At 52.5% G+C, this 12,228-nt stretch overlaps 1 protein-coding gene across 3 annotated transcripts in view; it reads right to left on the reverse strand.

Annotated features, from left to right (window-relative positions):
* Positions 1-12,228, reverse strand: part of PALM (paralemmin) — a 31,154-nt gene that overhangs the window by 18,313 nt on the left and 613 nt on the right. Inside the window, exon 2 of one of the 3 annotated variants that reach the window (XM_053581623.1) lies at positions 7,516-7,689. The exons of the other annotated variants lie outside the window; for them this stretch is intronic. The gene's annotated coding sequence lies outside the window, so the exon portion shown is untranslated. The remainder of the gene's footprint in view (positions 1-7,515; positions 7,690-12,228) is intronic. 3 annotated transcript variants of the gene reach the window in all.

Genomic DNA, 12,228 nt, shown 5'->3' on the forward strand with positions numbered 1-12,228 from the left:
TGGGCAGATTATCTGAGCTCAGGAGTTCCAGACCAGCCTGAGCAAAGCGAGACCCCATCTCTACTAAAAATAGAAAAACTAGCTGGGCATTGTGCCCTGCGCCTATTATAGTCCCAGTTCCCAGCTACTCAGGAGGCTGAGGCAAGAGGATTGCTCAAGCCCAAGAGTTTGAGTCAGTTGCTGTGAACTATAACACCATGACACTCAACCCCAGGAAAACTGATTGAGACTCTGTCTCAAAAAAACAAAACAAAACAAAACAAAACCCCCCCAAAAGAACAAAGGCCAGGAAGAAGGGTGTCACCTCCTGGCTAAGACCATTAGACTGATCAGGACAGCTCTCTCTGTACCTTCCTGCCCACTAAGACCTATTTTGTAGCTCAAGGAAGGGTACAGAGAGGATGGGAGACCCACCAACCCGGCCACCCAATCCTGGGCTTATGGGTGCTTCAGTGCTTCTCACCCCAGCCTCTGCTGGAGTCTCCCAAGAGCTCAAAGGCTGAGAGAGCGAGGTGAGCCTCCCAAGGACACACAGCAAAGAAGCGAAGTCAGGATTCAACCTCAGACTTTTTTTTTTGGTAGAGACAGAGTCTTAGTTTATCGCCCTCGGTAGAGTGCCGTGGCGTCACACAGCTCACAGCAACCTCCAACTCCTGGGCTTGCCTCAGCCTCCCAAGTAGCCGGGACCACAGCACAGGCACCTGCCACAATGCCCGGCTAAGCACCTTACCAACTGAGCCACAGGCACCACCCTCAACCCCAGACTTTTGCTCTCATCCAAGCAATGTCTTTGGAGAGTCCTCCCAGTGAGGTTTTAGCCTTAGTCTCCAGAACTGGTATGCAGCAGGTGCTTAATAAATATCAGTGTCACCAGATGCACCTGAAGAAACATAGCTTCATGTTTTGCAAGGTTACAGGCCCTCTGTGGGGTGGGCAGGAGCCCAGGATACTGGACAGTGTGTTATCTCTGCCCCACACCCTGGCCTGTACATTCCCCTGAGCCCTGCCAAGCATGACCTGTGCACTCACTGCTCAGGATAGAACCCAGCCTGTGTTTCCCTAACCTTCCTTCCAGCACCCTGCCCATACTGTCCAAACTTAATCCTAACCCCCACCTGGCAGAACGGGGGTTAGGGTTAAGTTTGGACAGTATGGGCAGAGTGCTGGAAGAATGGCAGAACTCTCATCCTGCTCTCGGTCTCCTGCAGGGTCCCCAAAAGCTGCATGCAGTAGGAACTTAGTAAAATGCAGGAACCAATGAGGACCTGCACCAAGGCTGATCGTGAGCCTTCACTTTCCCTGCAATGAACATAAGGATACCCTCAGGCTCCCAGGGGCTGCAGTAACACAAGGCAGGGAGAGGAGCGTGAGCAGGAAGGTGCACACACAGAGGAGGAGGGGGAGGAGGAGGAGTCCTGAACTCAAGAAGGGAGTTTCTGAGTTGTCTGCTCCAAATCCTGAGTAGTCCCAGGGCTGGCTGCCCACTCTAGGCAGCACCAGAGGGTGGGGGACCCAGTCTTAAGGGGCAGGGCCTGACAGGAACAAGGGGGTGTAAGCTTGGGAGCCAGGTTTTCCCAACCCCTTCTCTTCACCGAGACTGAAATTACAGCCTATTCTTTGGTTCCACCACCACTACTAATACACCTTAGCCTGGTGTCAGGGCCTGGAGCCACTTGCAGCCCCTGCTCCCCACTGGACCTGAGTTTCCCCCATCTGCACAAAAACAGAGGCACAGACAGCTCTAGATCCAGACCCTCCTCTCACTGCTCCTGCACCTGTGGTTCATGATGAGAAGAGACACCCAAAACTCCACAGCATGTTGGCTTTACCCTATGCCCCAACCTGAGAGGCTGCTCCCAGGTTAAGACTTACCCGGGAGCTCACACTGCCTGCCTGCCTCCCAGCAGTTCAGGGAACTGAACTGGGTTCAGTTTCCCAGCATTGCTAAGGCCCGTGAAGTGTCCAGCTCCCAGGCCTCAAAAGGTGACCCTACCCAGTACTCCCTTCCTGGCAGGTATCACCTACCCATCTCTTTGCCTCCTAGGGGTCCATGAACACTGGTTATGTCCTCTGTAGCTTCCCCTTCTCCCTCTTCAGGAAGACTGGGTTCAGCTGGGTGGAGTTCGGGAAAGGCTTGATCTAGCCTGGCTTGGGGGCACTTCTTGAATGGCCAGATCAGCTAGAGTTCTTGGTCTGCCCTCTTGCACTGTGTGAAGCACACAGGGTCCCCTTTGTTATGCTTCCTCATGAGGCTCAGTCCCTCACTTTCTGCCAACCCTACATCCCCCTAGCCTGGTGTCCCCTGCTACCTCTCTGCCCACCCCCCAACTCCCCTCTCTACCACACAACCAGAGGCAGCTTCTCAAAATGAGAATCAGACCCTGTCATGCTCATGCTCCAAAGTGTCCCTGGCTCTTGTCAGCCCATTCACATCCCTGCCCTCACCCCTTTAGTCTCCCCCCACCCACCCCAATCACTCTGTTCCAGTTGCCAGGACTTGCTGGCTGAGCAACAGGCTCATTCCCACCTCAGGGCCTTTGCACTTGCAGTTTCCCCTGCTTGCCAGGCCCTACCTATGGCTGGAAACCAGGTCTAGAGAGGGCAACACGAGGTCGTGGCAGAGTAGACTCAAACACCCACTCAATTCTGGTCCTATCACAGTCCCTGGGTTCCCAGCTTGAATGTGGACACCAAAGACTAACCCAGGAATTAGAACTGGAGCACAAAGTCAACCTAGTAGCCCAGACCCCAGGGCACAGTGCCCAGCCCCACTTCAGCGGGCAGGTGGCCATCCTGGGTGGACACAGGGACTACTGTGTGGCCGGCTGGCCGGGCTGGAGACAAGGCAGGCAGTGTCTTCACTTAGGCAGGCCTGTCACTGCTGACCTGAGCCAGGGCAAGGGAAGGTCAGGCAGGAAACAATGTGCCCATCGAGTCCCAGGAAGAGAATTCCCATCCCTCCCCACCCATATCCCCATCACAGATGGAAGGGGCACTGGCTGTATGCACCCCTTTCGCCCCTCCCCAGGCCTGGGGGTGCCAAGCGCCCCACCGCCTGGAGTGCTGCCGCCCCTGTGATGGATGGCGGGGGCCCATGGGAGGCGGTCGCCCTGGCAACTGCGCTGTCCCCATGGCAACACCAAGGCCCGGCATGCAGGGGCAGGGCCACAACTGAGCATCCCCCGCCCCGGGCCTCAGGGGCTGCCCAGAGAAGGTAGGGCTGGGAGGGGTAAGGGTTTTAGCCCACCCCCGCCACTGGGCGTGGGAAGAAACTTCCCGGTTTGGCTTCAAAGGGGAGTCTGCCCCAGGAAAGGGCTTCTATCTAGGAAGGGTCTGCAACTGGCCTGGCACCAGGTAGCCAAGGTCAAGCCACGATAATGCTCAACTTTGCAAATCCAAAAAACGAAGCAAAATACAACCCTAAACCACTAATAAAACAGTCATGAAATAAGAACATTCCCTCCCTCCCCCATGCTGTCTCCTGCAGGCTGAAGTCAGCCCCATTTCACACATGAGGGAACTGAGGCTGGGTGCAAAGCAGTCTGGAAAGGGTCAGCTAAGCTTCCATGCTCCTGATGGTCCTGCGGGGCGGCGAGGTTACTACCCCCCCATGGTTATCAAGGTGGAAGAGGCTGCAGACTGCACCCCTTGGGCTCTCAGCTCAGGGTCTACCCGCAGGTGGGGGCAAGGCAGGCAGGATAGCTTTCTGGGGCTCATGGAGAGAAGCTGAAGCCAGATCACAAAAGATCTTACATGCTGGGTGGAGAAGCTGCCAAAAGGCCTGGGAGGGCCGGGCTGGCTTTGTGTCCCAGGGCAGGTCACTCCTATAATCTGGGACTTCACTAGCTTGGCTGGGCAGTGGGTAGCAACTCAGAGACACTCGTGGGGGGACATGCCCTTCGCCCAGACGCCCACTATCAGTACACGCAGGCGTTCTATCCTCGCGCGATTATTTTTATGGCGCTTGGAGCAAATTCTAGGGCTGGTGTAGTGATGTGGGCGGCTCAGGACTCAGCGAGGGCGCCGTCTGTGAGTGCATCAGATAATCCGGCTCCAAAAGATGAGCTAATAAGGTCCAAACCCAACAAGAGCCCAGCAGAGTCCTCTACTTTGCAGGGCGTTTATTTTTGAAAGACCCAGAGAGGTTACACAACAGGTCCAAGGTCACCCAGCGGGCAGGCAGGAGGTGTGTATCTTTTGGGGAAGGGGGGTCCACACTTGTCCTTCCAGAGCCCACGCCCAGGCAGCTACAACCTAGGCAGCTCCAGCTGGAATGAGGGGGGGGTCCCTGCCCGGGCAGGCATAGAGCCCAGCGCCGAGAACATTCCTGCTGCTAATTGAAAGGAAACAGCTGACGGTGACCTTAGCCATAGGTGGGGGTAGTCACATGGGGCTGGGAGGTAGGGGTGAGGGGGAATCCCAGCAGCCCCTTCCCCCACACATCAGGGGATGGAGGCAGGGTGTCCTGATTCCAGCTGGTTGGGCTGCTTCCTACCTCCCAGAGTAGTTTCTAGATTCTCAGGGGGAGCTGAAGTCCATGCAGCCCATGCCCTCCTTCTGCCAACTCCCTGCTCTGCTCCAAGCTTGCCCATATTCTAGCCCTAGAAGGAATCTCCTCCTAGCCCTCTCTACACAGGTGGCCCAAGGGCTACTACTGTCACTTGTGAGGTAGCCAACACATGGGGCCACTGAGAATTCTAGAAGGGTCAAGGCAGAGAAACATTACCACCACAACCCCCAGGCCACCCCCCGTAGAGTATGTGGAGGTCAGGGTAGGTCACAGATCCAGAGGAACAAACCTGTTGCGTATTAACCGGGGGCTGGGGAGGAGCTGGACCCTGCCCTGTGCCCTCACAGGAGGAGGCCAGCGGTGCATGACTTGGGGGCCTTTTCTGGCAAATCTATCTGGAGACCAGCCCAAAGACCCCCATGGCTCCTCTCCCCTCTGGGCTCCATTCCAGCCACACTCTCAAAACATTCCACTGTTGTTCTACCCCAGGGCCTTTGGATCAGCTGTACCCCTCTTAGAGGCCCCTCTCTCAGATGTTCACAGCCTCACTTACTCCCCAGGCCTCGCTTCAGATGGCACCTCCTCATTTAGAACTTTTCTGACCTTCCTAATTGTCATCCCTGATACCCTCAAGCAGCCCCTTGCCCTCACTGCCATGAAATACTCTTTTCTTTTTTTACTTTATTTATTTATTTATTTATTTTCGCAGTTTCTGGCTGGGGTTGGGTTTGAACTCGCCACCTGTAAATGTAAACTCGATTTACATATGGGGCCAGCACCCTACTCCTTTGAGCCACAGGCGCTGCCATGAAATACTCTTATGGTGTCTTTTTCTCTTATTTTCACATGATGACAGCACTGAGTTTTTGTCCCTGCCATGCCTCCATCACCCAGTACACAGCACAACTCAATAAATGCTTGCCAGTCCAGCGAGTCAGTTAGGATCTTTCCATCTTCAGAAAGATGAAAGGTTCCTCAAACCTCAGCCCCTGCCGATCATACTCCCGCCATCTCCCTGGGCCACCTACCCTGTCATCACTTCCTTTTTTTCTTTTTAAAGAAACTCATTGCCACGATTTACATTTATTTTAAACAGGACTCTTCACATTGAAGAGAACACAGGCTTAAACTACCTTGGCGGGGGTGGGGAGGAGCTGTACAAATTAACATGTAAAACAACGCAAGTGTCCATCCATGTATGAGTAAACACCACACAATGAAATATCCCTCAGCCGTGAAAAGGAAAGAAGCTCTGACACAGGCTACAATGTGGATGGACCTAGAGGAATCACACTCAGTGAGAGCAGACACAGAGGGACATATAATACATGATTCCATTTATGTGAAATGTCCAGAACAGGCAAATTTACAGAGACAGAAAGTAGATTCATGGGCAGCGCCTGTGGCTCAAAGGGTTAGGGTACCGGCCCCATATGCCAGAGGTGGTGGGTTCAAACCCAGCCCAGGCCAAAAACTGCAAAAAAAAAAAAAAAAAAAGAAAGAAAGAAAGTAGATTCATAGTCACTACGGGCTGGGGGAGGGGATGGGGAGTGATTGCTCATGGGGATGGGGCTTTCTTTCTGGGGTGATGAAAAAGTTATGGCCGGGTGTGGTGACTCATGCCTGTAGTCCCAGCGCTGTGGGAGGCCGAGGCGGGTGGATTGCCTGAGCTCAGAGGTTCGAGACCAGTATGAACAGCAGTGAGCCAGAGTAAGACCAAAAACATCTAACATCAAAAACATCGCCAGAGGAAGAAGAAAATGAACAACAAAAAAGAAGAAGAATGAACAAGGAAGCTGAAATTAAAAATTAAAAAAAAAAAATGTTCTAACAGGATCTAGGGCACTAGCCACATACACTGAAGGTGGCGGGTTCAAGCCCAGGCTGGGCCTGCTAAACAGCAATGATTACAACCAAAAAATAGCCGGGCATTGTGGCGGGCACCTGTAGTCCCAGCTACTTGGGAGGCTTAGGCAAGAGAAGGTAGATGCCACAGCACTCTACCTAGGGTAACAGAGTGAGACTCTGTCTCAAAAAAAAAGAAAAGAAAAGAAAAAGTTCTAACATTGCCTGGGATAGGGAGAGGTGGCTCACATCTGTAATCTCTCCACACTCTGTGAGGACAAGTGGGAGGATCTCTTGAGCTTCAGAGTTCAAGAGCAGCAAGAGCAAGACTCTGTCTCCTCTGTCTCTATTAAAATTAGAAGTCAGTTGGGTGTTATGGTGGGTGCCTATAGTACCAGCTACTCTAGAGACTGAGGCAGGAGTCTGAGGTTGCTGTGAGGTAGGGTGATACCACAGCACTCTAGCCTGGGGCAACAGATTGAGACTCTGTCTCAAAAAAAGTTCTAACATTTATTGTGGAGATATACAAAATACTACTGAATTGTACATTTTAAACAGGTGAATTGTATGGTATATGAATTATATTTTAACAGAGTTGTTAAAAATTTTATACACACGTACACACATGTGTTGGTAATGGACACAGCAATCCTCTCACCAAGAGCCAGGCCAGGGCCTGGGCTGGGGTCATGCCTACCCCATGTGGGGTGTTGTATGGCCCTGCCATTTGACCTTCTATGCTCAGAAGGATTTGAACACAAGCTGATGAGAATGTTACATTCTGGCTCCATGACAGGTGTTACTAGAACACTCCCTAGGCCTATGTCTACCCACTGCCCCTGTCTTCACACCTACATCCTCTGCCCACCCAGGCTGGCCAGACCTGGCCTTGCCCTACCCTTCCCCTTCTGTCCACAGAGCTCCCCTTGCCCTCACCTGGTTCTGATCCTAACTCACTATAAGACCTAGCTCAGGCTCCCCTCCCGATTCCCAGCTCAGTCAAGGTTCAGTCCCAGTAAACAGCTCTCACTGCCCCCTGAATGTCTACTCAAAACCCTTGGGCAGAGGGTGGCACCTGTGTCTCAGGGAGTAGGGAGCCGGCCCCATATACCAGAGGTGGTGGGTTCAAACCCAGCCCCAGCAAAAAAAAAAAAACAAACCTTGGGTAGGAGACAGCCACCGTGGCCCAATTTCATGCTCCTCAGACACCAAGACCCCTGCTTAGCCATCCTTCTTGGGCAGGAGGTCTCCTGCAGTATGCAGGGTGTCTGCCACCCTCCTTGTGTGTCCAGGCCAACTCTTCCTGAGCAGGCAGTCTGTGCCTGGGGGCAGCTCTGCAACCACAAAGACCTGAAGCTGAGTGCTTGCTGACCCAGACATGGGGTCTTATCTCTCTGGCTCTAGTATTTCTTTCCAAGCTACTCCCATGACCTCTGTTCAGGCTTAGCCACAACTTGCTCCTCCCTGGTCTCACTCCTTAGCTGCCAAAGCCTTTTTCTGGTATCCAAAGTTAGCCTTTGATCATTCCCTGCTTACACACTGTCCATAGCTCCTCATGGCTCCCCTGCCTGACACAAGAACCAGCAGGATATGGCCCCAATAGTAGTAAAGAGTCCTCTCTCCTTTCAATGTGTTCCTACCTCTGGGCCTTTGCACATGTTAAGTCTCTCCCCCAGGTTCACCCTTCTTCCTGACTGGGTAAACCCCTAACCATCCTTCACAGAAAAGGTTCATGATGGACTATATTAGGAAACCTTTCCCACACCTTAGAGAAGACTCTCTATGGCAGTGGTTCTCAACCTGTGGGTCGCGACCCACAGGAACTGTATTAAAGGGCTGCGGAACATTAGGAAGGTTGAGAACCACTGCTCTATGGGTTTCCAGACCTCTCTGATCCTGCTCAAGGGTAGGATATCAGTGGGGAGCAAGACAAGACAGGTAGAGCTGGGTGCAGTGGCTCTCCTATAATCCTAGCATTCTGGGAGGCCAAGGCAAGTGGATTGCTCGAGCTTAGGAGTTCGAGACCAGTCTGAACAAGAGTGAGACCCCATCTCTACTAAAAATAGAAAAACTGGCTAGGCATTGTGTCTGGCGCCTGTAGTCCCAGCTACTCGGGAAGCTGAGGCATGAGGATAATTTGAGGTCAAGAGTTTGAGGTTGCTGTGAGCTATGATGATGTCATGGCACTCAACCCCATGGCAACAGAGTGAGACCGTCTTAAAAAAAAAAAAAAAGAAAAGAAAAGAAAAGACAGCTAGGCGCAGTGGCTCACACTTGTAATCCCAGCATTTTGGAAGGCTGAGGCAAGAGGATCGCTTGAGCCCAGGCACTAAAGCAAGACCCTATCTTTTCAATATTTTTGCAAAAAAAAAAAAAAAATTTTTTTTTTTTTTTGAGACAGAGCCTCAAGCTGTTGCCCTGGGTAGAGTGCTCACAGCACCCTCCAACTCCTGGGCTCAAGCAAGTCTCCTGCCTCCACTTCCCAAGTAGCTGGACAATGCCCGACTACTTTTTTGTTGTAGCCATCATTGTTGTTTGGCGAGCCAGGCTGGATTCGAACCCACCAGCTCAGATGTATGTGGCTGGTGCCTTAGCCACTTGAGCCATAGGAACCGATCCTATTTTAACAAATTAGATGGGTGTGGTGGCACAGGTCTGTAGTCCCAGCTACTCAGGAGGCTGAGGTGGGAGGATCACTTGAACCCAGGATTTCAAGGCTGTAGTGGGCTATGATGGTGTCACTGAACTCTAACCTGGGTGAAAGAATGAGGCCCTGTCCCTACAAATAAAAGCATTTGTCCTTCTCCTAGCCCTGCCTCCCCCAGAAGGAGGCTGGGTGGGGTAATACCCCCACTGGCAAGGTGAGAAAAGTGAGGTCCAAAGGAAAGTGACATGCCCAAAGTCTCTTGGGGACTCAGGACTCTCCCTCTCCTTAGCTCACATCCAAGTCAACAGTAACAGAAGGGGTGGGCACAGATGCCTTCAAGGGCCAAGGCCTCTGACAAGGACACCTTCTACATGTGTGACTCAGCTAACAAACCTAGTATGAAAGTTGGTGTCAGGATAACTGATACTCAGAAGCCCCCAGACCACAGCAGGTCAGACACTGGAAGACACCAAAAATCCCTCCCCAGTTCCCCACCCCAGCAGCTTAGAGGGTGGGAACTTGGACCACCCAAGAGCAAACCTTACCCCCACATCTTTGTAGCTGTGTGTCCCCATGCATCACTTCCCCTACCCATGCCTCAGTTTCCCTACTTCAGGGAAGTAGGCCTAGCTCAGGCTCCCCTCCCAATTCCCAGGCAGTCTGAGCCTGGGGGCAGCTCTGCAACCACAAGACCTGAAGCTGAGTGTTTGCTGACCCAGCCATGGGGTCTTGTCCCTCTGGCCCTAGTATTTCTTTCCAAGCTACTCCCATGACCTCTGTCATGGGAGGCTGCTGTAAGGATTAAATTCACACACACAGCCCCCAGAACAGGGATGGGAAACAGCAGGCACCCACCAAGTCATTGCTAAGTAAATAACCAAAGCCTGTATTTCTCAAAACACCTTCACGAATTCCCCTACCTCCCTAGCTTTACCTATATATTCCTTCCCTTCAGAGCTTCTCAAATTTAAATCAAATCTCCTTGTTTTAGAAGGAAATGTTATATTGTTACCAAGACTGAGCTATCCAGAAGCCACTGCCACAAACATTGTAGCAAAAACATGAAAAATAGATATAATGAAAATAAAGGCTTGTTATTAAATTATCACTAGATACTGTTGCCTTTTAATTGCCTTGCTTTTAGTTAAGAAGGGAGATTAGTGGCTGTGAAAGAGTGTTAAGGACCCAGTTAGCACCCAATTGAGACTTTCCCCTTGAAAATTTCTAGGCCTGAGGTAGAAAAGGAATCTGGGATGGCCCAGATGGTCACAGGCTCAATTCTGCTCCTGCCCCAGGATTTGGGCCTTGTCTTCCCCACAACAGGGATTTGTTTGAGCACCAGAGAATGGCTGCTCCAAGCTAAAATATACTTATTTTACTGGCCAGACCCTGAGGATCCCAGGGCCATACAAACTCTCCTGGTGCACAGACGTCACCTACCTCCTACTAGAAGCATCTCTCTCTGGCAGCCACCTACACTTGCCCACCTTTGTAGCATTAGTCTTCCCAGTTAGTTACTCTCTAGTTTTCCTTAAGTCCTTAAATTAACAAAAATCAATCTTTTAATCAACAAAATTTTAAATTCTTTAAATTATTAAATCCATTTGTTAAACTTTCCAGCAAGACCAGCACCCCTGTAAACCACAATCACCTCCTGTGTCTTGGACTGAAAAATCCATGGAAACAGAATGAAGTCAATGATCACATTCTAGCAGCCACTGCCTTCATGACTGAAGCCTGCTCTGGATATGAGTGAAGGGGCAGATGTCCAAGACAGGGCAATACCAGATGGAGCCTCTCCTTACCCATTGTCAACCCAGGAACCAGGGAGAAAGGCACTCACTCGTGGCTGCTCAAAGCTGGTGAGCGCCAAGTTCCATATCTGCACCCAGAAAAAGCAGCAATGACCCAGAGGCAGCCTGTGGGAGTCATAGCTGACCTATGTCCAAAAAGCCATAGGGGCAGAGCAGGAGGAATTGAGGGGCTATCCTTGCGCTGTGTAACCCTGGGGCAGCAGTTGTCCCTCTCTGGGCCTCAGCATCCCCACTGGGGAAAAAAGGAGACAATGGGATCCAACCAAAATATTCCCCTATTCTTCTGCTTTGGATGGGGGAGTTCTTGCCTTTCCCCAGGACAGCCCCTTCACTGAAGCCACACCCTGCCCAGGCCTTACTGTCAAGAGGCTCCCCTTGGGCCTTGAAAACAGAGCAGATAAACAAGTGAGGGGAACCGAGGAATAGGCAACTCCAAGCCCTGGCTCCCATGAGCCCCTGGCTAGGCTCCCGGGGCGTGGTGGGGGGGAGCAGGCTAGGCTTTTGTCTGGGTTTTCAAAAGCAGAGGACACCGGGTGTCTTGCTTTCTCAGGGAGAGAGGGAAGTGGCTCCCACTCAGAGGAAGGTGTGGTGGGTCACGGGTGAATACGGGGTGGGAGGTGGGAGAGTTGCCTGCTCAGAAAACACACCAGTGGGAGCAACCAGCCAGGCTGGTTGGCTGGACCTCTTGATACCAATCTCGGCCCTCTGGCTAGGGTAGGGCCCAGGGGTCCAAAGCAGGGCAGCTGCTGGCTCTGTCCCAAAGTGGGCAGGTGGGGGTGACCCCAGGAAGTGCCTCTTGGCCCCCTGACCATGCAAACACACCCCACAGCCTCCTGGTGCCCACCTGTGGGAGTGAAGGGGAGAGGCCAGTGACCCTCACACTGGGAAGAAGGGACAATGTGCCTGAATGACCATGCACCTTCACCTGGCATCTGCTGTGTACAAGAACCCTCTGCTGCCAACACTTCTTCCCAGACCCCTGCTCAGGTCCAGGTCACCCAGTAGGCTTGCAAGGGACTGAGGATTCCAACCAGGGCCGGCCAACTCTTTTAGCTACACGTTTGGAGCTCCATCTTGGAGACACTTTCCCTGGGAAGGCATCAGACCCAAGCTCCATATACCTGGTTCTCTCTTCTTGTACATACTGAAGACCCCCCCACCCTACCCCACCCCAAAGTCTGGAGAGAAGCCCCCTGCCTCCAGAGGCAACTCAGGACATCTAGCGGCTGGATCTAGAGTGAGCAAGAGGCTCAGGACAACACTGAAGGCCCTGGGGAAGGGCGGGGTAGGGGGACTGGCCCGTGCGCCCGTCCAGGGCGCAAGGAGCGGTGCTTTCAGGCTGGGGAGGAGGAAGGGCTGGTGAGCTCAGGGCCAGACCGCAGCAATTGGGGAGGGGTCGCTCCACCTCCCTG

Source organism: Nycticebus coucang, chromosome 2 (genome assembly GCF_027406575.1).
Source record: "Nycticebus coucang isolate mNycCou1 chromosome 2, mNycCou1.pri, whole genome shotgun sequence".
Classification (NCBI taxonomy): Eukaryota; Metazoa; Chordata; class Mammalia; order Primates; family Lorisidae; genus Nycticebus; species Nycticebus coucang.